Source organism: Tamandua tetradactyla, chromosome 3 (assembly GCF_023851605.1).
Source record: "Tamandua tetradactyla isolate mTamTet1 chromosome 3, mTamTet1.pri, whole genome shotgun sequence".
Classification (NCBI taxonomy): Eukaryota; Metazoa; Chordata; class Mammalia; order Pilosa; family Myrmecophagidae; genus Tamandua; species Tamandua tetradactyla.
Window position 1 is genome coordinate 188,513,934 of NC_135329.1, and position 10,404 is coordinate 188,524,337.

At 40.6% G+C, this 10,404-nt stretch overlaps 1 pseudogene; it reads right to left on the reverse strand.

The window, feature by feature from the left end:
- Positions 1-331: 331 nt before the first annotated feature.
- Positions 332-10,204, reverse strand: LOC143676847 (zinc finger protein PLAGL2-like; annotated as a pseudogene).
- Between the last annotated feature and the right edge of the window lie 200 nt (positions 10,205-10,404).

Sequence of the window (10,404 nt, forward strand, 5' to 3'; positions counted from 1 at the left end):
GGAGAGAGCTAAGTATAGCTCCTGATTCAGATAAAAAAAATAAAAGTGAAAATACATGAAGTTTAATGGTATGTGATATTTTTTCATGGGGTTGGGACTCAAGGCTCTTCTGGAGATGTGCATGGCCAGGTGGCACCAGCAGCCCAACTTTGTATGGTAATTCTTATCCTCAACCAAGTGCTCCATACGGACAATGGGATTTTTTTCTCTTTAACACAGCTCAGAAAGCTCAGATGCCTTCCTAGGAGATGCAGGTGATAGGGTAGGTATTGAGGTTCCCTGACAGAGCTGAGGAGCAGGCTGGTGGGGGAAGGTGGTGCTTCCTTGGGGGCTACTGTAGTGCCTGGTGGAAGCAAGGCAGGGTCGTGGTGCTCATGCCAGAGGTGAAGACAGGAGGCAAGGAATGCAGATAACTGATGTTCAGTGGACCCCCACCCCTGGGGAATCTTGAGGCTGAGCTTGCAAAGTGGTGAGCAGGGGCTGAACCTTGGCTTGGGAAAGGCCCACAGGCCTTCTGTGGCCCCAGATGGATTACATGGAGGAAGAAAGCCCAGTAAGTGAGAAAAGTTCACTTTAGCCATCAGAGGGCCTCAGAGAAGTTAGTGGGGCTCTTGGAGAGAGCAGTGCTTCATCTAGAGGACTGCAGCTGCTGCCTGCTAAGGCGAGGTAGGCTGGGGAAAACTCCACTTTGGGCAATTTGTTGGGCAAATGTGAGATTAATCCAGGCTGGTAGTTTGTAGAGAGCTGAGCTGGGGAAGAGCTAGGTAAGAATTCCAGAAGGTTGCTTACGCCCATGAGCAATGTGTTGTGAACCAGGGAGTGTGGCACTACACACTGGGCATGGTAGGGAAGTGGGCACCATATATGCCCATGAACAATATGCCAGGAAAGGCCTTGGCCCCAGCACGACCCTAGAGGCCATGCACCCCATGGTGCTCAGTTCCTCCTTTACACTGACCATGAAGCTGCAGCTGAGCAGGCCTAACATGTTCACTGGCTCTGTCTTAATCTTGATCAGGTCCTGAGAGTGGCCGTTCTTGACATGCTGCTTCCGGTGGTCCTTGTGGCCGAACCCCAGGGCACAGTTCTGTACTGACACAAGAAGTCCTTCGGCTTGTGTGCACCACTCAGTGCTATTGCACATCCTTAAGAGTATAAAACCTCTGGTCGCAGTGATCACAGGGGTGTTTCTGTCTTTGGCACTGCCTGCTACCCGGTGTGAGTGGTGGGCCTTTAGGTGCTCCAGCAGGGCCTGGATACCCTTGAAGGTCTGCAGGCACACCTTGCAACTGAGGTCGCTGCTGCTGGCAGCACACAGGGCCTATTGGCCCCGGTGGCCCAGCTTTGTATTGTAATTTTCTGCTCTCCCAACAGTGGCGGCCTCTTTGTTGAGGTTGCAGGTTATCACAATGCATACATTGGTGGGAACTGGGGCCGGATGGGTGGCCACTTGCCTATACAGCTTGTATTTGGCATCAAAAGCCTTGCCACAGTGCAGCTGAGGGCAACTATAGGGTCTCTGCTCTGGATGGGGGAGTCTGGGAAGCCTCAGCTTCTCACCATTTGAGAAAGCATCCCTGAGTTGCATCCCTGAGTTTTTACTTTGACACTTCAGTTGTCTCTTGGCCTCCAGCCCCAGGCCTAGGAAGCAGCATCCAGCCAACTTCCTTCTGCTTTGCAGTTTGAATGGAAGTGGGGTAAGGGAAGGGAGGGGCGTTGCTGGTGAAAAAACATGGACATGGCAAGGCAAATGGTGAAGGGCTATGTTATTTAGGAAGCCTCCCCACCAACTCCACATAGCCTCTCTGCTTGCCACAACCTCCAACGTAACCTTCAGAAAACAATCTCTTCACCGTGGTCGGGGCTCCGCACTGTCGAGGGTTGCGCTCTGGCTCTGTCAGCCACGCTGGGGCCCGGGCCGTGGCAGCGGCGGTCCGGCCATGGTGCGGTGCATTGTGGGAGCACACCTGCTTTTAACATTGCATAGACTTACAACCTATTGGTGAAACTTCAATTCAGGAGTACACAAACATAAGGAAAAGGTTGTATTTTTCTTGGATCTCAGCTTTCAACCAGAGGTCAAAATTCTGACATTCCTCAGTGATATTTGGAGAAGATTCCATTCACTTGGCGCTCCGTTCCCCCAACACCACATTGTTTAGTTTTTTTTCCTCTATACAGAATTCTTCAGGTCTTGTGGTGATCCTCCATAGCTATTCTTTGCCAATGTTCCTTTCACCTGGCAGGCTTTCTTCTTAGGTACCAGCAGATGGTTCACACTTGGCTATCTCCCATTGTGTTTCTTGACTCAAAGGAAATCAGGCATTGCTGCCATTGTAAATGACAGAAGACTGCCTAATACATTACCTCCCTGTCCTATTATTACTTTTCAATTATATTTTTCTTGGCTCTTGTAGGCTCAGGAAAAGGCAACAAATCCACTGGTTAAACTGGATGAGATGTCACTCTCCACTGGTGGCAGACACCTCTGATTTTTTATGAGTGATTTTATTGAAATTCCTCTCTTATTATTTGGGTAGGGAAGCACCCCTCCCGTGCCATTGCCTTCTTCCACCCATGGGAGGAGGGTGGATAAATATCACAGCCCATTTCTCTTCCCTTGTTTCCAGTTTAACAAAGTACTTTTTTTAGCATGGGCAGGCTCCAGGAATCAAACCCGGTTCTCTATGCAGGTGAGAATTCTGCCATTGAGTCAACATTGCACTGCCCTACCAAAGGAAGGTGTTTTGTTTTGTTTTTCTGCATGTGCAGGCTTTAGGTATTGAACCAGGGTCCCCGGCATGACAGCAAGAATTCTAACACTGCTACCCTTGCACTACCATTGTTTTCAGTTTATATAGACAGTATGGTATGGTGCAGCTGGGATGTAAGTTGGCTAGGTGGGAGGGTGGGGGAAGGGAGGTGGGGCAGGGGTCAGAATTGTACGTTTACCTGCCTCATTTCCAAAATCTAGCCCCTATTCTTTGCTCAATTATTTGCTACTATATTTATATAGAGAGGTTACTTAAGGCCTTTTGGTCCTAAACTTTGAGTCTTACTTATTAGTTCTGGGGCAAAAAAGAGGGTGCACTTAATATACAAGGTTACAGGTCACCACATTGTTTTGATATTTCCTTCAGAGTATTTCTCACATTCATAATAGAGGCAAGAATATTCTCTTAAGAGCTGGCATGAGAAGTATATATGTGAGCGTGTATATGTGGGTTGTGGTCATGGAGGTACTGTCTTGTTGAATAAAACCCTCAGGTATCTGAGTGGAATATAAGATGCCGATGGCTTAGGTGTTGGCTAGCCAGTCTATAACTCTGCTGTCTATAACCCTGCATGGCCTTTGCCACTTTAAGATCCCATCATGCCTATTGAAATCCAGAAGTGCATTTCAGTGCTGGCATCTCTCACCATGTTTCCTGACCTCCAGAGGACAGATTTTTACAAATCTAGTCAAGGTTGCTAGTGGTGCTCTAGTGGTGTTATTTCTCTATGTCTTAAAGAAGGTGGTACATTCTGAGCCCTCCTATGGGACGGGATGAGAAGGTGGCTGTGCAGAACACATATGATATATGCACTCAATATTCCTACCTTCCTAATCTCCTAGAGCATTTCCTCTATGCTGTACAAGGGAAGTCCTGCAATCTCATGCCAATTAATCATAATGTCATTGAGTCCAGGTCCCACTTACGTAACTAAACTAACCTTTACATCTAGCAGTTGCAGCTTATACATTAAGCCCAGAATTTCTGATAAGGGCATTATATATTGATATTCTGGACTGATTCACTGTTGTATTTCATCTTACTTTTAAGAACCTTAGAATTTATTTCCACACATATACCTCATATTTTGTGTTACTATGAACTAGCAAAAGCTCACAGTTCGTTAGGTGTGACCAGACTTTGTACTTTACTTTGGGGCATGCTGAAATTTGACTCTCTCTCTCTCTATGTGTGTATATATATATATATATATATATATATATCTGGATGAAATGAAGGCTATTGGAGAATAGATTTTCCTTTGCAAGTTAACTGCCATAGAGAGTTTATGACAGGATCTTCAAGCAAGGAAATGCTTGTCTTTGTAGATAAGAGTGGCTGCTTCTGCTGGGAAAGAAGGTTCAGGATGACTCAGTAGTTCCAGGTTCTCAGATTGTCTGAATACTCAAAAATGTGCTCACTGGGTCCATTCATTCCAAATCAAATTCTAATTTTTGTGCAAAAGACTTGGCAGGGCTGTGAAGTCGAGTCATGTTTTAATATTATCAAAAACTCACTTAATTAATTTTTCAGTATCAGTTCCAGCCATTCCTGCCCTATAGCTAGATAAATGATCATTCCAGACACACTTCTAGACAGAAACAGTGAGCATTGACTACTCAACAATGCTTGCTGAAATAATGGTAAATCCTTTAGAAATGATTTATTTTACTGAGGATTTATTTTACTAAGAGAGAAATTGAATTCAGAAAAAAAGAATGGAATACAAGGACAAATGTTGGGCAAAGAGATTGGTAAAAATTTAAGCAAATCGAAGCAAACACTGAGTGTTAAAAAGAGACTAACTTGGGGATATGTCAAGGTAAAGAAGAGCTAAAATACCAGATTGATAGAATTGATTATTGTTCAGTGACTATTCACTCCCTTTCTTTCCCCTCACCTCCAAGAGAGCAATGTATTTCTCTACCTCATTGATGGACTTGGCCTTGTAACTTACTTTGGCCAATGGGATGATGACAGATGTGAAGAGAGAAAAGTCTTGGAATGTGTGTATCAGTTAGGTTTGTTCTTGCTCATCTGCTTCTTATAATGAGAAGGGAGTGCTTCGGGTAGCCACCAGCCAAGGACGATGAGAGGCATCTGGAGCAGGTTTGGACTCAATGTTCAGTTTAACTAAGTCCGGCTCAGTCCAGCCCTATGCAGGTGACCCAAGGAAATGTGTGAGCAGTGATTGCTTATTGCTGAATGCTCCCTGGGATTTTGTAACTTCTAGTGAAGCAGCAATATCAGATTGATAACATTAGATACTAATAACGATGTAAGAGCAGAGAAGATTGGATTTAAGACACTGTAAGTTCCCTGAGTTGTTTGGGATGAGAGGCATTGATTGATATCTTTCTATTATCATGCTCTCTTTTGAAATTGTAAGATATGTACTTTGTATAAAATTCAAAAGGCCTGAAAGAATTCAGTGAAAAGTAGTTTCCTTCCCACGTTTGTTCTGCATGTGCCCATTTCATCTCTCCATAGGCAAACACTGTTGCCAGTTTCTTAGGTACTTCCAGAGATATTTTGAACATATTCATGCATTTGCATATACATTTATATACATGCACACACACACATATATATATATTAAAATAGTACCGTATTATACACCTACACATAGATAATCCATACATTTTCTTATTAAAATGTATAATTGGAGATCATTCTGTATCAATACATATAGCACTACCTACTTTTCATAAAGCTTTTACTATAATTTATTGTTTAAAGCAATGTAAATTAATTAGTATCCTTTGTATAATGCTTACCTATAGATTTTATCAAACAAGTAAGCATGTTACATATTAAGGGTAATTATTTAAAGCAGAGAAATAGAATATATAAACTTCTAAATCAATAAAGGAGAATGAGAAAAAAGTATCAGCAAAATAGAAGGTAGGAACGTGAAAAAAACAAGCAGATAAAGTGAGTGGCAAATGAAAAGTTCAAACAATATAGTAGAAACAAATCCTAATATGCTGGTTATCATGGTAACGTATATGAGTAAAATTTGCACGTTAACAGACAAAGAGTCAGGCAGCACAGGTGGTTCAGTGGTAGAATGTTCGCCTTCCATGCAGGAAACCTGGTCTGATTCCCGGACGATATGCCCTGCCCCGCAAAAAAGGGAAAAAAAAAAGCCAAAAAGTTTCAAAATAAATTTTGTGAAAGCCCCAGCTATATATTATTTATAAGAGATTCACTTAAAACATGCACAAACATTCCTGTAAAGCATGATTGAATAGATAGGGGTTGAAAAAGACTATCAAAATGATCATTAAAAGTAATCCATGCTTGCCTTCCGTGTGGGAGACTGGGTTCGATTCCCAGATCATGCACCTAAATAAAACAAAAAACAAAAAGCAATAGAAAAAAGTAATCCAGCAAAGGAATGTTCATACCTGCTGGGTTCAAACCCCAGCAGGGTTTAAGAATAAAAATTATTAGGCTTAGTGGGGTATTCATTTAATTATAACAAGTTTCAATTCTCCAAAAGCAGGATAAAACATTTCTGAGTCTATAGGCGTGTAACAATATTGCCTCAAAATATGTAAAGTAAAAATGAACAGGATTAAAAGAAGAAATTGGCAAATCCATCATCATAACTGGACTATTTACCACCTGACTCAGAAATCAATAAAATCAAGCCAAGCAAAATGTGGTAATGATAAAGTTGTGAATAACATTTAAAAGCTTGATCTATTGGACAATTATAAACTGAAAAAAAAAATAGAGAATACACATGCTTTTCTAGTCCATATGGATTATTTATAAAAATCATTGACCTATTGAATTCTGAGTAATTTCTACAGATAGCAAGAAATCGATATCATGTAGATTGCATTTTTAGACCAAAATGCAATGAATTTATAAAATAAGTAAGGAAAACCAACCTTTCAGTCTTATCTTGGCAAACTAAAAATGGAATTCTAAACAATGCGTGGGGCCAAGAAGAAAAAAAAAACAATGCAAATTATGATGTTTAGAACTAGATATCAGTGAATTCATTTCATTAAAAACTTGTGGGACCCAGTTATGGAAGTTCTTAGAGAGATATTGTTATCTCTTTAGAAGTAAATAAAGGAAAACAAGAAAGAAAAAATAATGAGCTAAGCACAGAACTTCGGAAGTCAGAATCAGAACAACATAATAAAAGCAGGAAAGTAGAAAAATGGAGCAAACACAAATTAATGAAATAAACAATAAAGATCAACAAAATCAAAAGCTACTGGAAACTGGCAAAATATATTAACAGAAAGAGGAGGTATAAATAATCAGTATTAGAATAAAATGAGAACATAAAAAGACTAAATGAATGATACACATTTGTTGGCCTAAGTGTAAATACAGTTGAGAAATTATCCTATGTTTTATAGACTACAAAATTCTATGTTGCTAATTTGATTCATGCTTGTTTTAAAGCCATGAAGGACTGTCAGATTCTCTGTAAGTGGCACAGCATCAGTGATCCTGACAAACTATCACAGAAGGCTTTTCGGGCACATGCAAATTAGTGTCGTATTTTGATACATCCCCACATACTACTTTGATGTGGTGTAGCTGGGATTCCATATGGGCCCAGTGACAATTACGAACAGTTGAAAATTGTTTGTGAGGGCTCTCTTACTTTTCCTTTTTTTGGGGGGGGGGGGGTGTATAACAACCTTCACGATGCCATCTTCCCAGTGTTGACATGCCAGTTTCTTGACCATCTTTCCTCTCAATCTCTTCCTCCATTGCCCAGAGCCTTATCTCAATGAATTGCACATTTGAAAACAGATACAATGAACTAAGCTGTTCAGTGCTCATCAGAGATTAATATAATAACTATTTACTGATAATTTTTTATAGAAATAAAACTTAATGGCTTAAAGTCAGAAAAATTGTGTTTTAATGGAATTATACGCATCAAACATTATAAAATGGGTGAAGTATTTTTTAAAAGGATGAGAGCTTCTTAGAAATATCACTTAAGTTGCTTTAATTTAAAGCTAGTCCTATGAAACTGATGTCATGGAATTTTAATTAGGATTAAAGTTTTATATCCTAATCCAGCCTATATGACACATATAGAATTATTTTTGGAGGAACTTGTAGATGAATGTCACAATACCATCTACGTAATTATAAAAAAGTAACAGGTTTACTCTTCGTTAGCAATCAAGACTGGCTTACTCTGGATGCTCTTTTGGCTGGTTATTGTAGAAAAAGAAACAGCCAGGACCAGTTTGGACAAGTTTAACTGCTAAGTGAGTCACCAGAAGCTGCAATACTAATCTTTTTTGAAATAACTGATTGTTTTCCATTCAGGTTTGTTCCAGGGTCAAATAGAGTTTCAGCATTCCAAGAAGCAAGATGGAACTACTTCCTTGTTGTAGAACATTTTGTCTTCATGTCACAAATATTGATGCATACATTCAACCAGCTGCAATTTCCTGGCAAGAATGAGTTTCAGACTGTCTTTTCTATTTACTTTATACATAAAGAAAACTATACCATCCTTTCTAGAAAGCTTCATTAGGGCAGATGTCATGTTTGGTCATTTTGCAAATTCCGCAGGTAAATAACAAGACCAAATATGAAGCAATTTTGGTGCAGAAGAATAGATTAAAATTTCATCAGGATTCCAAGACAGAACTGAAATTAGAACTCAAGTATCTTCATATAGACAGAGTATTCCTTAGCTTGAGGATTGGGTCTCCCAATTATTTTTTCTAGTTTTTAATATATTGTGGTGGCTTCCGTGTTCACTAAGAAATTTTATTAATACGTAATTGTTTAATATGGCAGAAGTATATCACTGGGTATTATTTCTAATGATAGGAAACGTTTTTGGAGTTTAATATCTTCCAGCTGCTGAAAATGCATCATCTCAGTAAATCCTAATACATTTTAAAGATGAGGAAGACGAGACTTTAAGAGGCTAAATAGAAGGCAGGACTTCCAGAATGGTGGAGGACATCCTTCCCAGCAAAACAACAATTTAACCGACAAATATTATTTAAAATGACAACGACAATAACAACAAAGCATTCATTTAAATCTCTGGAAATTATCCTAAGGGCATGCAGCAAATGGAGACACATTCTCAAGACAAATCTATTACATCTCAGTAGGAACTGGGATGGTCTATAGCATTTGAACTATGACTCATCCCATTATTCTCACCTCTCCAGCTTTATGTGGAAGCTCTACCCTGAGCATGTGCAGTCGAGAAGATGGGGGCTCCCGATCTTCCCAGCTCCCTATCTGTAGCTACAGTACCTTTCGGGCAGGTGGAGGCTGCCAGAATTCCTCTTTGCACCTAGTGCTATGTTGTAGAAGTTCTGTGTTGTAGAAACTCTCTGCCAGGAGGCCAAGGCCCTCTTTCTCACTCAACTCCCAATTGTAGGGCAAAAGCTCTATCTCAGACACAGCAGGCTGAGGATACTGAGGCCTTGATTTTCCTGGCTTCCACCTTCAGAGAGTAAATCTTCCATTTCTGGAGGGGCAAGCAAAGGGGATGAAGGAAAGCCACACGCTGCACTTAGGCCCACTTGTAGAGTGGGGATATCACTCTTGGAAAAGCAGACCCCCAGCTCCAGCCCAGTGCAGTGGCACAAGGATTCTTCTAGGGAGAAAGGCAGCACATAAGGAGGAAGAGCTCGGCAGCTCTGTCTGAGGGGGCTGGCTTTATTTGGAACTGAGAGTGGAGAACGCCATACTTAAGGACCATCAGTCCCAATTGCTTGTGACTAGTGCCTCTGTTTTTCCTTCCATTTGGTTACTCTTCTGCCTTTTGTGTTCTCCATTTTAGAATGGAAATGTCTTTGACTGTTACTTGTGGCTTCACTACCATTTTATTTTGGGAGAAGATAACTTGCTCTCTAGTTTCACAGGTCTAGAGGTAGAGAGAAATTTTTTTTCAGAACAGACCATACCCAAAACATTATTCATAACTAAATTTGATGGTTCAGATGATGAGATTTGGGGGTTTCCAACTGATGATAGTTAATAGGATTTTGGACTTTTGGTTGTTGCTAAAATAGGTTGAGACATTTGAAATGGGGTGAATGTATTTTGCCTGTGGGTTGCATATGAACCTTTGAGGGGCCGGAAGACAGACTGTAGACACAAAAATGAGTATGTCCCTGAGAACTGTGAATATTACCTTATACTGCAGAAGGGAATTTGCAGATGTGATTGAGAGATTAAGTTAAGGATCTTGTGTTGGGGAGTTTATCCTAGATTATCTGAGTAGACTCCCTGTAACCACAAGGGTCCATGTAAGAGGGAGGCAGGAAAATGATACAGGAAAGAAGGCAACATGATGATGTCACTACAGACTCGAGTGATGCAGCCACAACACAAGTATTGCCAGCAGCCTCTAGAAGCTGGAAGAGGCAAGGAACAGGTTCTTCTCTGGAGCCACCAGAAGGCATTAACCATGCCGGCACCTTGGCTTCAGCCCAGACTGATTTTTCACGTCTTGCCTCTAGACTGTAAGAGAATCAATTTGTGTTGTTTTTAGCCACCAAGTTGGTAGTAATTTGTTCTAGTAGTCTTTGGAAATTAATAGAGTAAGTATGCGGATAATTAGAAAATAGAATATAATAGCGTATTTCTTTTTCTTTCTTCTCTT